The 17,712-nt window shown below is 37.8% G+C and overlaps 1 long non-coding RNA gene across 1 annotated transcript in view; it reads left to right on the top strand.

Moving 5' to 3' along the window:
• The first annotated feature begins 5,887 nt into the window (after nucleotides 1-5,887).
• Nucleotides 5,888-17,712, top strand: part of LOC135966798 (uncharacterized) — a 100,420-nt gene continuing 88,595 nt past the window's right edge. The window contains exon 1 of the long non-coding RNA XR_012421755.1: nucleotides 5,888-6,020. This is a non-coding gene — a long non-coding RNA (uncharacterized lncRNA). The remainder of the gene's footprint in view (nucleotides 6,021-17,712) is intronic.

A 17,712-nucleotide genomic window follows, 5' to 3' on the forward strand; every position in this document is an offset into this window, starting at 1 on the left:
TGCATTTCTTTGGGTGGCTTTGGGAAATTGTTACTTAGACTACATTGGTTCTTAAATCAAGGAATGCATTTTACTCAGCATTGCATCCTAAGCCTAGCACAGTGTTTGTCTATAAGAGTCATTCAATACATGCTTATTGACCCAAACTGGATTGATTGTAACTTCCTGCCTGCAGCTCTCAAATTCTTGAATTTAACAGAGGAAAAGGCAGTATAGAAAAGAGAAAAAATGCTAATAGTGGAATTTTTACCATCAGTTCAAGAGATATTTGAGGGCTAAGCAAATTTCTTAATGATTGTGTATAAAACCCTAAATAAGGCTCTTACCTAAAGGAAGAAGTCTCTCTCTCCTAAACTTACTGGAAGCTTACACCCTGACTTTGATTGCAGGTTATATGAACTGGCTAGGAGACTCATCTCAATTAGGTCTGTGCACTTAAGTTCCTCCCATCCATTTGTGTTGGTTACCAGGATACTGAGTCCCACTGAATGTTAAATTGATCACTGGAGGGAGCAACTGACTATTGCTGCTTCAGGTTATAAAGCATCACAATCTGAAGGCAAGTTGTCCCTTGCCACACTTCAGAGAACTTAAACTAAGAGGTTTCAGTAGTTCTTTATCTTTTTTTCTGTTCAACTGCAACTAAGTTTCTTGATTAATAGAAATAATTTATTGCTCTAATAAAATGAAACAATACAAGAGAAAGCTTGAGAGTATCGGCAGCTTCTAAGACCTCCTTATCAGAATAGCTCAAAAGCACTTTGAGAATATTAGCTATTAAGGCCATAAATATCTGTCAAATCTTTGTATCACGTTAAGTTACTACTCAATTGCTTATCTTGGGCAACACTGACTTGCTGTTGCATCACATGTTGTCGATATGATAAAGTTCTTTAAAGACAGAGTATATGTCTCACTTTCATTTATATCTGTCTTACTGCTTTGCCCAATGTAGGTGACTGACAAGCATTGTACTTGTTAATATAATATCATTTGCTTTTATTTTTATTTTGATGTTTTAATTATAAATGTAATACGAACTTTTTAAAAACCCTCAAATATGTATGAATGTATCAAGTAAACAGTTAAGATACATAAAGAAAGAGGGAAGGCTAGAATGACCCTTGGAGTGGTGGTTTAAAATGGAAGGTATTGAATTCATGAGGTAGGAACTCATGGCTTTTAAATACATATCCAGAGAGATAGACATAGAAACTAACAGAGATGTGTGTACATATGGGTGTATACATACATATATACATGTATGTTATATATATTTATGTTATGCATATATGTAATATACATACATATATTTCCTAGTTCTGACCTCTGAGAGGGCCTAGAAACTATGATATCCTAGTAGCAATGAACACACCAAACGCACAGGTCTTGATTTCTAAACACTCTCTAATAAAAGGATCAAGGACTTCTTGGAGAAACAGTTGATTGCTAGGCTGGGGAAGGAGAAAACACAAGATTCCTTTGGAGTACTCTGTGGGTCATAAAATAAAGAAGTGCTTAATAAAGAATGAAGGCCCATCAAAAGGGCAGAAATAAGCCTGAAAGATCTCCCAATGACCATAGTTGAAAAAAAGAGCAATAAATAAATAAGAGTAATGCTGGCTTATTAAACTCACAGGATAAGAAACCATTCATGAATCCTCACTGATATAAATAGTTTAGTAACTTAATAAGTGGGTGAAAAAGGAACAGCTCTTTCTTAATTCCAGTTAATAAATGTAGAAGCAGCAATGGGGGAAATAAAAAAACTACCACTAAAATACCTCAGTAATAATTGTTATAGGCAAGATACACAGATCAGTGTCAAAATCATTGCATGAAAGTATGAGAAACAAGATAATTGCACAGTCTTAAAGTACATACTTATTATAAAACAAAAAAAATAGTAATTTTGTGAGATTGAAACCCTGCAGACACTACCTTACAAGTAAGCAGGCTAGCATCACCAGTAATAAGACTTATTAACATCATATTTCCTCTGACATGATGCATTGAGAAGAGCATATCACCTCTGTGGTACTCTTGCCAAATGTTGCATTTCTGGGATTAGGTCATGGGGGCAGATTTCCCCCATGCTGTTCTCATGATAGTGAGTGAGTTCTCATGAGATTTGGTGGTTTAAAAGTGTGTGACACTTCCTCGCTCACTTGCTCTCTCTCTCCTTCCACCAAGTAACATGTACCTTGATTCCCTTTCACCTTCTGCCGTGATTGTAAGTTTCCTGAGGTCTCCCCAGCCATGCTTAACTGGGAGCCAATTAAATCTCTTTTCTTTATAAATTACCCAGTCTCAGATAGTTCTTTATAGCAGTGTGAAAATGGACTAATACAGTCATGAGGAATGATTCTTTTTTTATGTATTTTTAAATTCAATTTGCCTAAAAGTCTGCTTAAAAATTTTCACCTAAATTCTTGAGGGAATATCCCTAAAGGCAAACTACTTGCCTTTAGATATAAATATCATTTCCTACTATCACTCTTTCAGAAATAAAGTATTTTGCCCACCCTTACGTATTTTTTTTTGTTCTTAATTAGTTCAAAACTTTTACAGGAATTAAGAGTTGTTTCTTGAGGGGTCCCCCCAATATTTCAACCTCTATGAAATTCAGAATTATCAAGAATGGTACACTCTGGGTGTGGTCATCTGAAGGGAATTTTGATTCTCTTTAAGAATATCCCTCAAGAATATAGGTGGAAAATTAGCTTTTCTTCTAGTACATTTTTCTTTTTCTGGGTTTGTGTCAGGGTAATGCTGGCCTCACAGAATAAGTAGCAAAATATTTCCTAATCTTCAACTTCCTAGGAAAAAATTTTATAGAATTGGTACCATCTCTTCCATAAATGTTTGGTAAGATACCCCAGTGAAGCTAGCTAGGTCATATTTTTTTTTTTTTAGAGAAGAGTTTTTTCTTTTATTTTTAGTTGATACATAATAACTGTACATATTTATGAGGCATAGAGTGATATCTTAGTCCATGAATACAATGTATAATATATAAGAAAGCTTTTACTTTAACAGAAAAATAGTTTCTTACATTTGTTCACATACTTGACATTTCTGGTGTATATTTACCAATTCTGAGGTTCTTGACTATTTCCAAATCATCTGAGTTTCTATTTTCTATAATTTTCTTTCAACCTGAAGAATTTTCTTGGGCACTTCTTGTAGTTCAGTAAAGGTGGTAATAAATTCTTTCAGTTTTTTTTCCTTGACTCATATTTATTTTGCCCTCATTGTTGAAGGATATTTTTCGGAATATAGATTTTTAGGTTGACAGTTGTTGTTATTGTTTTTAAAATTTATTTTAGCACTTTCAAGTTGTTCCAGTATCATCTGTCTACCACAGTTTCTGATGGAAAGTTAGTGGTTTCAAATTATTACTCCCTTGGATGTAATGTGTCACTTTTCTCTGGCTGCTTTCAATTTTTTCTGGTTTTGATTTTTATTACTTTGACTATAATGTAGCTAGCAACGTGCGTTAGGTTTTTCAGCATTTATTCTGCTTGTATTTTATTGAGGTTTTTGAATCTTTAAATTTGTATCCTTCCCCAAATTGGGGAAATTTTTAACCACTATTTATTCAAATATTTTTTTCTCTCCAAATTTCTCTTCTCTTGTGAAAATTCAACTACACGTGAGTTGAACCGTTTTACATTACTTGTTTTAAAAATATTTTTCTTCTTTGTTTTCCAAATTAGATCCTTTGACTTATTTATTTTCAAGTTCACTGTCTCCTTCCTTTGTCACTTCCTTTTGGTTATAAAGCCTACCAGGTGAATTTTTAAGTTTTAGATATGACATTTTTTAGTTCTAGAATTTTCCTTTGGTTCTTATTTTTATCATTTTTGTTTTGCTTTGTTTTTGAGACAGGGTCTTTCTCTGTCACCCAGACTGAAGCACAGTGGTGTAATCTTGGCTCACTGCAACCTCTGCCTCCTGGGTTCAAGCAATTCTTGTGCCTCAGCCTCCCTAGTAGCTGATATTACAGGTGCATGCCACCACATCTGGCTAATTTTTTTATTTTTGGTAAAGACAGGGTTTTGCCATGTTGTCCAGGCTGGTCTCAAACTCCTGACCTCAAGCGATCTGCCTGCCTCAGCCTCCCAAAGTGCTGGGATTACAGGTGTGAGCCATGACACCTGGCCTTTTTTTTAATCATTTTTATTGATGCAGTCTTCCATGGACTGTATTTTATCTTTAGAAGAAGTCACTTTTTTTTACTCTTCATATGTTGAAGAAGTTTGGATTATATAATGAATATTGTGACTATCATATTGTTGATTCTACTTCATGTCTCCCAAAATGCCAATTTTCTCTTGTTTTATCAGGTGGTTAACTTGTTTGAATTCATACTGCAAACTCAGTCTCTTGATAATAGCTCAAATACAAGTCCAGTTCTTTCATTTTTAGCTATTATTCTTGTGCTCTGTCTCATGCTTATATGGTTCAGGGTTTTTTCAGAGATTTGGGCAGATTTTAGACATAAATTGTATCCTTCCTACTTTAGCTCTCTCCTTTCTGAGATTTCTGCCTTCCTCTTATTTTCTTCAGACTGTGCTTCTTCAGACTAGAAGGATTGCAGTTTTCTATCAAAGTGTTAGCCTTTCCTTGTGGCCACCTTCAGGCTAAAAAAACTGTAAAGATAGAAAACACACAACTTATTTTGAAAATAAATAAGTCAAATTATCTAATTTGTCCTTCTTCCAAATTTTGTTTCTCTTCAAGAATATTCCTACTTTTATTCACTCTTCAATGCCTTCAATAGTTGCTATTTATATTTAGTTGATATCTGAGGAAGTATTGGCCTGGTAGAGGCTTTGTTTTATATACCATAAGCAGAATCTTATATTTCTTACTTTTAAACATCTGTTATTAGGAGTATATGGCTTTTTAATTACACCTGGTATTTCTTAGTATATGATAGATCCCTGTTAGCATAAAATTCCTGGCTTCTCTTTGCTCATTTTTCATCTTATAGAAGGTATGGTGATTTTACTGTTAAATGAGTTTGTATGGAAAACTAAGAAGGCATAACTTTGCCCATTTATTTCCTCTTTTTCCTCTTGCAAGTGGGCCTGTCTACTGAGAGCACACTATCTACTCTATTTCTTTATTCCATATTATAGAGGCAGGCCATAAAGGAGGCTTATGATGGTCCAGGGCTACCTAGGACTCTGGAGATGGGTCTTTCAATGCTGAAATTCAATATCAGGCAAGCTACTTGCCTTTAGATAGAAATAGCATTTCCCAGTATCAGTCTTTCAGAAATAAAGTATTTTGCATACCCTTATTTGATTTTTTTGGTCTTAATTAGTTCAGAACTTTCATGGGGACTAAGAACTCTATTTCTTGGCGGGGGGGCATCTAATCTCCCCAATATTTTGACATCTATCAAATTTGGAATTATCAAGAATGGTACACTCTGGGTTTGGTCATCTGTAGATAATGCCATAAAAACAGCAGGAGTTTAGAATAGAAATTAGGAAAAATATACAGATAGAAGATGGTAAATACTATAGTCTAAATTTGAGTCTGAAATCAATAAACCAGAAATACATCTTATATTCTTATTTGACTGTAGCATATGCCACAGCAGAACAATGTTGAGCTGTGAGACTCACACTCATCCCCATATTTAGCTTACATGACAAAAAATGAACAATCCCACAGAAACTGATGCTAGCCAGCTTCCAGCGATCCCTACTTCCCGGTATCCTTGCCCTTCTTTCCCACATCATATCGTAATTGCTGTATGTGAATAATGTAAATATAGAGGAAGTATATGATTTCCTTGTGTATGGTTTCTGAGATCATTGAGGATTCTGCCTTGTTTTCTCTCTCCAGGATTAATTGCTTGCAGGAGAATCCACCTGCCATGTAATGAGGACACTCAAGCAGCCCTATGAAGAGGTCAATGAGAACAGGAACTGTGGCCTCCAGCTCACAGTTGACAAAGAACCATTGATGACCTAGAGAGCAAGTCCTCCAGCTCCAATCAGGTATTCAGATGATTCCAACTTTATGAGAAGTTGGGCATGGTAGCTCACGCCCATAATTCCAGTACTTTGGGAGGCTGAGGCAGGTGGATCATCTGAAGTCAGGAGTTCAATACCAACTTTATGAGAGACACTGAGTCAAGCCACCCAGCCAGGCTGCTCCCACAGTCCTCACCTGCAGAAACTGTCTTAAGCTACTAAATTCTGGGGGCATTTTGTTACACAGTAGAAAACTATTACAGCTGACATGCATAAAGAGGCTGTGTATTATCCTATTTACCTCATTGCTATATATCATTTCATAGAGAAGGGAGGAGGTAGAAGGATAGAGGGTTTAAACTGAGAATTATTCACTCAACTCTGCTTTATCATGCACCAAATACATGGAGCTAACCTAGTGCTTGGATTCTGCTTGCCAGCATCATCAGGTCTGTGCATCAATAAGCATGCATGGGCTGAGGAACGTGCCAGATCTCCCACCCCCTCAACCCTCCACATCTCTCTAGCATAAAGTCTTGCTTTGCACATGCACACCTTACAGATATGGCTGAGAAATGAAGCACTAAAAATTGTGCTCTCTATACTAACACACTAATCATAAAACTGGGATCACTCTCACTTTTTTTCTAGGTGTTGTGACCACATGTTTCTTACAGATTTTGTTTAGGTAAGTCAAAGAAAGTGGATAAAGTACCAGTGGAATGATACTTTGATTTTTTGGTTGTTGGCCAGTGACTTGCACAATCATCTCTGAGAAGGAGGCAAAATGTCTTGAGTTATTAGTACTTTTTAAAGAGCCAATGAAAAAGTATTTCTGTAGTCATGAAACTTTTGCACTGATTAGCAGGCCATTCATAAAAATTAGCTAACAGTACAAATACACACACACACACACACACACACAAACACATGCTCCTTAACTTAGAACAAGCTATACAGACTTTTCCTGCCACAGTTTTCTACCTCCTTCATGAAAATGAAATAGGCCTTTCATTTAAAAAGGTAGACATCATTTCCAACACTTATTAGTGAATTTGGACATTATATGGTCAAAGGAGCAATAGGAATTTAAGAACTGGAATGGAACTGAAGTAAATGTGAGACCTGGAGGATAAAGGGAAAGGCTGGGCACAGCACATTGGAGCCGGAAAGAGAATGGAGACAAGGATGACAAGGTCCAGGAGTGAAACTTGAGATGCTAGGTTTCCATAGTTGCATCTCTTAAATAAGGCATTCTGGGTCTCTCTCTCCCCGCACATATACACACAAATCTTTTAATGCTTCTACCAAAGTTATTTACAAGAATGTTCTGAGTTTATACATTTGCCTGTTTCTCTGCCTCTCTGTCTTATTCATCTTTGGTCTGTAAGGCCTGGAATAGTGCCTAGAATGTAGGAAAAAGAGTAAAAGGTTTTGGTTGAATGAGGCACTGAGTAATGGTTGAGATGGATAAAGAGTGTGGAAGTGATTATAATGTGGATACTTAGATGAGATTAGATACCATGTATCCTAACACTCAAAATGTTATTTTATGGGGTGACTATCATCGTCAGGTGCTAAAGAGAGTCTAGTTCAGAGTCTAGAGGTAATAAAAACCCTCCTGACGTCTGGGTTAGGCACCAAAATAAACCTAAATCAAGGACTTAATAGAAATCTGAGGACAATAATTAGATCATTTGATATCTTGTTTGAATCCTCATTTCACTACTTCTTAGCTGCATGAACTTGGGAAAGCTCCTGTCTCTGAGCCTCAATTTTCTCATATGTCAAATAGGGTTGTATAGTAACCTACATCAGAGAGGCTGTGGTGAAGGTTAAAAAAGGTAAGGCATGTAGTGCTTAGAATAGGGCCTGGCACATATTTAGGACTCAAATTACAGTACTTCTCAACTTTCCTGGTGGATCATCCCTGTGGTCCACCATTCAAGGAACATCCAATTGCCACCAACTTTCTTAGGCTGCCATATCTACCTGCTTCACCTTGCTTCTTTGTATTGCATCTCTTTAGGGAAGACACTGCATAAATCCATCCATTGAAAGGCCATACACGGTCTGCTAATAACCCATTTGAATCTGGTCCCTAAAGCCCACCACTCTTTTAGATGGGATTAGTTTCAAGTCCCAGGTCTTACAGTCTTCCAAGTCCTGCTTAGATAACAAGATAGATCAGCAACAAGACACCCTTTCTAACCTATGCCTACCCGTACAAATTATTCTCTCACTTTGATGCTCTCTCTACTTCTGCAGAATTTGTGCTCTGCCCTTTTCAAAACTGACTCCCCACCCCTAATTTGTATCTTATATGTTTGATGCCTTCTCCAGCTGCATATTGAAATTTATCAGAGAGAGCCAGTCCACACATTTTTTGTCCGATTTTGTTCAAAGGCATCTCCTTAAAACAGAATAGGGGTTCTGGAGCCAGATGGAGCTGGACATAGACCTTGACCCTCTGTTTTCTAACTCTGTGATTTGGGGCATATTAGTTAGCCTCTCTCTGTGCCTCAGCAACTACATCTATGTAATGATAATAATACCCACCTTCTAGGGTTGTCATGGTGGTTAAATGGGATAATATGTAAAATACTGTGCTTAGCATTTAGTCAATACTCAATAAATCATAGCAACAACTGCTAGGGATAGCAGCACTGCCTATCAAGGCCAATACCACCCAGCTGAGTTGGGTGAAGGGCCAGGTCATACCGGGCACTCCATGACGTGGACTGAATGCAGGAGGGCAGTTCCAACTGATGGCCAGGTTGAGATGCATTCCCTGCCCCAGCAACTTCCGTCTCAGGTTGGGTTTGGAACAATGGCTTTTATTCTAACCAGCCCCTTTTTGAGAATCAGGCAGAACATTTCCATTTCTTTAGCTTTCTGGCTTGTGTTTTCCACATTAAACTGATTCCTTCAGAATATAAGGTAACTGTTGAGTGTGCTGTCATTTAATACAAAGTTGTTGATTATGCCGCAGCTGATTTCTGACATGGGTGGGATCTTATCCCAATCAGAAGCTATTATCCCCCACAATTCCCTATTGAAATTGCACCTGTGAGCTTCTCCCAGGCTGCGTTTCCAGAATGATAGACTTCAAAGCTGCGGGTCAGTGCATGTTTGGGGCCCAGTGCCAGTCAGCTTGGAGGTGTTCATGCCGCACATCATGATCTCTACATATGAAAGAAAAGTGATGCTCACGAAACTGGTCTTTGATGTGATCCAGAGCACCATGAATAGCTGAGTGATTGCATTCTCAAGGAGGTCTCAGAGTCAGACGGGGAGGGTGAGAAATATGTGAGAAGAAGAAGACAGAAGAGTTCAGTTCAAATGAGAGTACAGTGATGCAGAGCTTGTGCATGCCTGCTGGGAAGGGACATTAGGCCAACGACTTTTCACCTCTCATGGCTATCTTACCAAGGAATTAAGTGGCTTTGACTCAGCCACGGTCATGTCATGATGAGGCTGGACCCTGGTTCCCTTGGGCTCCCCCAATACACACAACATTCTTTGCTCTGAAAGTGTACCTGGCAAAATTTGGCTTCATTGCCTATGTTGTGGTACTTGAAAAAAATGTTTAGATAGATGAGCAGCAAGTGGCTGAGTGGTAAAAACAAAGTGTTCACCAAGGAGAGGCTGGACAGCAGTTCTCAGACTTGAGCATGCACAGGAATAACTAAGGGAACATGTTGCAAAGACAGATTCTTCCACCCCATCCCAGACCAGCTGGATCAAAACTTTTTGGGTAGGGAGGATGGTGCCTGAAAGTCTGAATTTTAAATATAACCATAAAACTGATTATTGCATAAGCAGTCAACCTCACATAATCATTCCTATGTGGCAAGCACTGTCCTGAGTGTCCATAGTTATTAACTCACCTAATTGTCACACTGGTCTTGTGAGTAGGGTCTATTATTCTCATATTCCCCATTTGCAGATGAGGAAACGGAGGTGAGTAACTGACTCAAAGTCACATGACCCAGCTAGGCAAGATTGGCTCTAGGGTGAGATTCCTGGGCCACAATATTTTTTTTTATTACAATAGTTTAAGGGTTACAGGTGGTTTTTGGTTTCACGGATGAATTGTATAGTGGTAAAGTCTGGGATTTTAGTGTACGCATCACCTGAATAATGTACATTGTACACAATAGGTAGTTTTTCATCCCTCATCCTCTTCCCATCCTTCCTGCTTCTGAGTCTCCAGTGTCCGTTATAATATTCTGTATGCCTTTGAACACTCATAGCTTAGTTCCCACTTATGAGTGAGAATACGTGGTATTTGATTTTCCACTTCTGAGTTACTTCACTTAGAATAATGGCCTCCTGACTGGGTGCAGTGGCTCATGCCTATAATTCCAGCACTTTGGGAGGCCAAGGCCAACGGATCACCTGAGGTCGGGAGTTCGAAACCAGCCTGACCAACATAGAGAAAAACCCATCTCTACTAAAAATAGAAAATTAGCTGGGCATGGTGGTGCATGCCTGTAATCCCAGCTACTCAGGAGGATGAGGCAGGAGAATCGCTTGAACCCAAAAGGTGGAGGTTGCAGTGAGCCGAGATCGCACCATTGCACTCCAGCCTGGGCGACAAGAGTGAAACTCCATCTCAAAAAAAAAAGAGAGAGAGAGAGAGAGAATAACGGTCTCCAGTTCCATCCAAGTTGCTAGAAAAGACATTATTTCATTCTTTTTATGGCTGAGTGGTATTCCATGGTGTATATATACCACATTTTCTTTGTCTTCTCATTGGATGATGGGCACTTAGGTCAATTCCATAACTTTGCACTTGTAAATTGTCCTTCAGTACACATATGTGTGCAGGTGTCTTTTTGATATAATAATTCCTTTTCCTTTGGATAGATACCCAGTAGTGGGATTGGTGGATCTACTTTCAGTTCTTTGAGAAACCTCCATTTTGTTTTTTATAGAGGCTGTACTAATTTGCATTCCCTTTTCACCACATCTGTGCCAACATGTATTGCTTTTTCACGTTTTAATGATGCCTGGCTTGCAATATTGACGATGTCTCACTCCCAAATTTATGCATGTGCTCCTCAGGGAGTAAGAGCCTCTTTAAATTGGCTGCCCTAGGGGCCTCCCTTGCCTCACTTGAGTCCTGGCTTTGGAGCTAGGATTTGAACCCAAGGAGTGTTTCTTCAGAATACATTATTTTAACTGTAGTACATGCAAAAACCACAGGGAAAGACCTAAGATATGGAGACAATTTCTCCCTTTACCTTCATTTGGCACCCAAAGATCTCCCTTCTGAAGAACATCCTGCAAGAAGTGCAGGTGTGGAAAGTCTCCAAGGCTGCACATCAGGGTCTTCGCTGGCTTTCATGTCCAGGCTACACCCTCCAAGGGCTGGGGGCTTAATTTTGCCGGACTATTTCTTCCCAACACCAGACTTCCTTAAATAACAAAGTTTGCTCTGGGATTCCCATCAGTTTAACCAAGGCTATCTGCTGCACTACAGTCTAAGGCTCTTTTTATTCAATCTGCCTTCCTATCCTCCCCTCTTTCAGGCGTTAGGCCCACATCACAGTCTGATGGCTCCTTCTGCCTTCTCCTCTCTCTTTGTCCTTCCTTCACAGTTGTTTCTACAATAAAGCTTCTGCATGTTTAATTCTATCTTGGTGTCTGCTTCTTGGAGAACCTGTACGGACATAACCATCTCTTGCCTTCTAGATCAATGACTTTGAAATATTTTTGGCTGAGACCCACAGTAAGAAAAAAAAAAAGTTTCATCTTATCACAGTACATATACATATTTGTGTGTGTGTGCATGTGTATATATGTGAATACATATCTCATATAGTTGAGAAAAGGTTTCGAAAACAATACGTACCTTCACTCTATGCGATGCACGATTCTATTCTATCTCATTTTGAGAAAGTGCATCAAGTTATAATTCACAAAATTGCATTCAAGGCCAAATACATATAAGAAATGTGATTTATTTTCATCCATTGGCAGCATTTGCTGATGATCACATGATGGTGGCATTTACATTTGATTGCTCCATCAGCCAGTGCAAGAGCTCCTTGCGTTGTATTTGACTTTTCCCATGGTCTCTTTTTCATATTGGCTTCTTTTCGATGCAACATAGCCATGTTTAGATGAGTACATACCATTATATTAATAAAATAAATGTCAAATCAAAAGATTTGTATGGGTAATTTTTAAATTGCTTCCATGTCAGGAGCACCTGGAAGTCAGGATACTCTTTTCAGAATACTTCAGATTTGGTAAATTTAAGGTCATGATTGACAAAATGCGTGTGTATTAATTTAATGAAAATACATTTCCTATGCCCCCCAAAAATACAGGTTTTTAAATTGATCATTTGATATTTTCTAGGTCTCATTGGTAGCAAGAAGAGGCAGTTTCCTAAGATTAGGAGATATTTAGTGGATGTAAAAATTAAAATTTAGAAGTTCTATCCAGTTAAGTTTTGATTAATTGGAGAAAGGCTGATTTGTTGTTGTTGTTGTTTTAATTTTAGCTCAAGGAATGCCATTTGTCTTCAGGAGCATATTTTGAGAGGCAAATAATGGACACTGTGTTCCTAGCCCCTGTATTCTACCTGCACATCCCACTCATGCAATTTAAAGACATCTCAGTGCTGTTTGGTTTGCTAATTCTATTATGAGACACGTATTCTAGAGAAATCATCGGAATTACAGAAAACGATTCATGTGCACAGTGGTCACCATGACATTACTCATAATGATGTAAAATTGGGAACAACCTTAATTTCTAATGCTGGGGGATGGTTCAGAAAGCCATGATGTGTCCATAAGAACATAGATGTCCCTGATGTGCTATTAGAGAATAAAGGCAGGAGGCTGAACTGACCTTAGAATTTACAATTACATCATTAAAACATAAAATCTGGCAGTAAATAACCAAAGTGCAAATGGCAATACTTTCTATATTCTAAAACATTGATTCTCAACCGAGATACTTTTTTTTTCTGTCGGGGGACATTTGACAATGACTGAAGATAGTTTTTGGATTTCGTGAGTGGAGTGAAATGCTTCTGGCATCTAGTGGGTAGAGACCAGTGATTTTCCTTATCGTCTTGCAATGCACAGGATGGACCCCACAGGATGGCAAAGAATTAACTATCCCAAAATGTCAATATTACTGAGATTAAGAAAATCTACTCTAGAAGCGTGAGCTGTGTTAGTTTTCTTCACCATACTTTTATAAGCCTTTTTCAAATGTTTGTTTTTCACAATAAGCATATAGTACTCTTATTATTAGAAAAATACATGAGTGATATGTGATTTAAAACTCTGTCTAACTAATAAGTTTAAAAGAGCTCATTTCATAAGCGTAAAGTAAAAATTCTAAGAGATAAATCACTGTGTTCTGATTCAATGGGCAGATTTTTGTTTTGTTTTCTGCCTTTGTGGTATAAAAATATCTTCCAATTGATGGCATCTTAGATGAATGAAATGCAGTATTTTCCAGCTAGGGAGAGATTTTCTTCTCTGGAGAGCTATTCCTACATTCCTAGCACTCCTTCCTTCAGGTTCTGAGTTGCTGTGGTGTTTTTTCCTTTTCTAATTGGTTATCTTCTTACCTCTCTAATGCTATTTTCCAGACCTTCCTTTCTGGGTTTTGGCAGGTGAAGTATCAGAGTTCCCAGGGTTTTGTGCTCAGACCTGTAGGTATCTGTTTCTGTGGAGGCTCCTTTGGGACTGTCACCCCTCTCTGGGCTCCATAAAGGCTGCAGAGCTCACAGGCAACTTCAAGTCTGTGGATTATTCCTTCTGAATATATTTTGAGTCTATTCTTTCTCTATTGATACTGACTCCATCATGGTTGAGGCTTTTTTCATCATTCTCCCTTAACTATGCCAATCAGTTTTCTTAATTTAGTATTTTTTTTTTTTTTTTTTTGTTGAGACAGAGTCTCCCTGTGTCGCCCAGACTGGAGTGCAGTGGCCGGATCTCAGCTCACTGCAAGCTCCGCCTCCCGGGTTCACGCCATTCTCCTGCCTCAGCCTCCCGAGTAGCTGGGACTACAGGCGTCCGCCACCTCGCCCGGCTAGTTTTTGTATTTTTTTAGTAGAGACGGGGTTTCACCGTGTTAGCCAGGATGGTCTCGATCTCCTGACCTTGTGATCCGCCCGTCTCGGCCTCCCAAAGTGCTGGGATTACAGGCTTGAGCCACCGCGCCCGGCCTAATTTAGTATTTTTAAATTAAAGTTTCTCTTTGAAAGTAATAGTAGACTCACATGTAGTTGTATGAAACAATACTGAGAGATTCCATGTACCCTTTATCCAGTTTCCCTAGTGGTAAAATCTTGAAAATGAATTTACAGTATCACAACCAGGATATTGACTTTAGAGTCAAGATGCAAACCATTCTCCTTACCACGAGGAAACTTCAGGTTGCCCTTTAAGAGCCACATCTCCTCCTTAACTTTGGCAACCACTAATTTGTTACCCACTTCTATAATTTTGTCGTTTAAAAAATATTTTATAAATGGAAATAGACTATATGACCGTTTGAGATTGGCTGTTTTTTTCCCACTCATCGTAATTCTCTGGTGATTCATCCAGGTTGTTGAGTGTATCTATAGTTCATTTGTTTTCAATTGCTGAGTAGTATTCAGTAGTGTTGATGTACCACAGTTTGTTTACCCATCTATCCATTGAAGAATATCTAGGTTGTTTCTAATTTTTGGCTATTATGAATAAAGCAGCTATAAATATTTGTGTATAGATTTTTTGTGTGAATATATGTTTTCATTTTTCTGTAATAAATTTCTGGGAGTACAGTTACTGCATTATATGCTAGATGCATGCTTAGTTTTTAAAGAAATTGCAAACTATTTTCCAGAGGATTTGTACCAATGGCAATGTAATGGTGATCCAGATTCTTCACATCCTTGCTAGCATTTGGTGGTGTGATTTTTTTCTTTTTTCTTTTTAGAATAGATAAATATATTTTATTTCATGAATACAACAGTTCACTTTACAGCAATGAAAATGAATAAATTATAGCTGGCATGTAACAAAATTGTTAAATCTCAGAAAGAATGTTAAACAGAAGACAGAATCAGAATACATACTGTATGACTGCAGTTCAAAAGCAGGCAAATTTCATCTATAGGGAACATGTTAGTAAGTGATAAAGTTGCGAAGCAAAGCACAGTGACTATTTTAAAAGCCAAGAGTGGTTACCTTTGTTTTTTAATAGAATATTTTTATTTGTATATTTCTTTAATTTGAAAATTTTCAAAGATGTCTACACTCAAAGAAAATGTCAAAATAGTCTCCAGATTCTTTATCCAAAGCTTCTTGGAAGAATTCAACAATAGGTTGTGTGTTACTTTTCATTTATATTGCAAACATGGAAGCAAAAAACAAATTACAAACAGTTCAAAATTCAAAAGAATATTGAAATGTTGGAAAGAATTAGAAAACTTTTCAGGAATAATTTGAGTTTTGCCTGTCTGAGGCTACATCTTACCTGATTAACTCAATATTTTCTGTATGTTTGTGTGTATATGACTGAGTTCTTATAGACTTAGAAAAACTTTGAAATTGCGTTCACAAAAGTAAAAAATTTTAGGTTTGAAGATTTTAATTCAGTTCAACAAATATTTGCAGAATCTGCATAATGTGCCTGGAAATACATTCCAGGGTTGTATTTTCGTTGTAATCTACTAAAATTTCTTTTTAATTTTTTTAAAAAAAATTTTTTCTGTTTAATTTTACTTTAAGTTCCAGGATACATGCACAGAACGTGCAGGTGTGTTACAGAGGTATACATGTGCCATGGTGGTTTGCTGCATCTAGCAACCCATCATCTGGGTTTTAGGCCCCACATACATTAAGTATTTGTCCTGATGCTCTCCCTCCCCTATCCCCCACCTCCTAACAGGTCCTAGTGTGTGTTGTTCCCCTCCCTGTGTCCATGTGTTCTCCTTGTTCAGCTTCCCCTTATGAGTGAGAACATGTGGTGTTTGGTTTTCAGTTCCTCTGTTAGTTTGCTGAGGATGGTAGCTTCCAGCTTCATCCATGTCCCTGCAAAGGACATGATCTCATTCCCTTTTATGGCTGCATAGTATTCCATGGTGTATATGTACTACATTTTCTTTATCCAGTCTATCATTGATGAGCATTTGGGTTGATTTCATGTCTTTGCTATGGTAAATAGTGCTGCAATACACATACATGTGCACGTGTCTTTATAATACAATGATTTATATTCATTTGGGTATATACTCAGTAATGGGATTGCTGGGTCAAATGGTGTTTCTGGTTCTAGATCCTTGAGGAATCGCCACACTGTCTTCAACAATAGTTGACCTAATTTACATTCCCACCAACCATGTAAAAGCATTCCTATTTCTTCACAGTCTCATCAGCATCTATTTTTTCTTTACTTATATTGTTTGTTGGTATTTTAATAATAGTCATTCTGACTGTTGTGAGATGGTCTCTCAATATGGTTTTGATTTGTATTTCTCTAGTGATTAGTGATGTTGAGCTTTTTTTCATGTTTGTTGGCTGCATAAATGTCTTCTTTTGAGAAGTGCCTGTTCATATCCTTTGCCCACTTTTTCATGGGGTTGTTTGTTTTTTTCCTTGCAAATTTGTTTAAGTCTCTTGTAGATTCTGGATATTAGACCTTTGTCAGATGGGTAGATCACAAACATTTTCTCCCATTCTGTAGGTTGCCTGTTCACTCTGATGATAGATTATTTTGCTGTGTAGAAGCTCTTTAGCTTAATTAGATCCCATTTGTCAGTTTTAGCTTTTGTTGCAATTGCTTTTGGCGTTTTCATCATGAAATCTTTTCCTGTGTCCATGTCCTAAATGGTATTGCCTAGGTTTTCTTCGAGGGTTTTTATGGTTTTGTGTTTTACATTTAAATCTTTAAACCATCTGGAGTTAATTTTTTTTTATTGTATTTTAAGTTCTGGGATACATATGCAGAACGTGCAGGATTGTTACACAGGTATACGTGTGTCATGGTGGTTTACTGCATCTAGCAACCTGTCATCTAGGTTTTAAGCCCTGTATGCATTAGATGTTTGTCCTAATGCTCTCCCTCCTCATGCCCCCTACTCCTGACAGGTCCCAGTGTGTGATGTTCCCCTCCCTGTGTCCATGTGTTTTCATTCTTCAAGTCCCACTTATGAGTGAGAACATGTGGTGTTTAGTTTTCTGTTCCTTTGTTAGTTTGCTGAGAATGATGGTTTCCAGCTTCATCCATGTCCCTGCAAAGGACATGAACTCATTCTTTTTTATGGCTGCATATTATTCCATGGTGTATATGTGACACCTTTTCTTTATCCAGTCTATCATTGATGGGCATTTGGGTTGGTTCCAAGTCTTTGCTATTGTGAATAGTGCTGTAATAAACATATGTGTGCATGTGTCTTTATGGTAGAATAATTTATATTCCTTTGGGTATATATACAGTAATAGGATTGCTGGGTCAAATGGTATTTTGGTTCTAGATCCTCAAGGAATCACCACGCTGTCTTCCACAATGGTTGAACTCATATACATTCCCCCCAACAGTGTAAAAGATTCCTATTTCTCCACATCGTCTCCAGCATCTGCTGTTTTCTGACTTTTTAATGATCACCACTGTAACTGGCATGAGATTACATCTCATTGTGGTTTTGATTTGCATTTCTCTAATGACCAGTGATGATGAGCTTTTTTCATGT

Source organism: Macaca fascicularis, chromosome 13, assembly GCF_037993035.2.
Source record: "Macaca fascicularis isolate 582-1 chromosome 13, T2T-MFA8v1.1".
In the NCBI taxonomy this organism is placed as follows: Eukaryota; Metazoa; Chordata; class Mammalia; order Primates; family Cercopithecidae; genus Macaca; species Macaca fascicularis.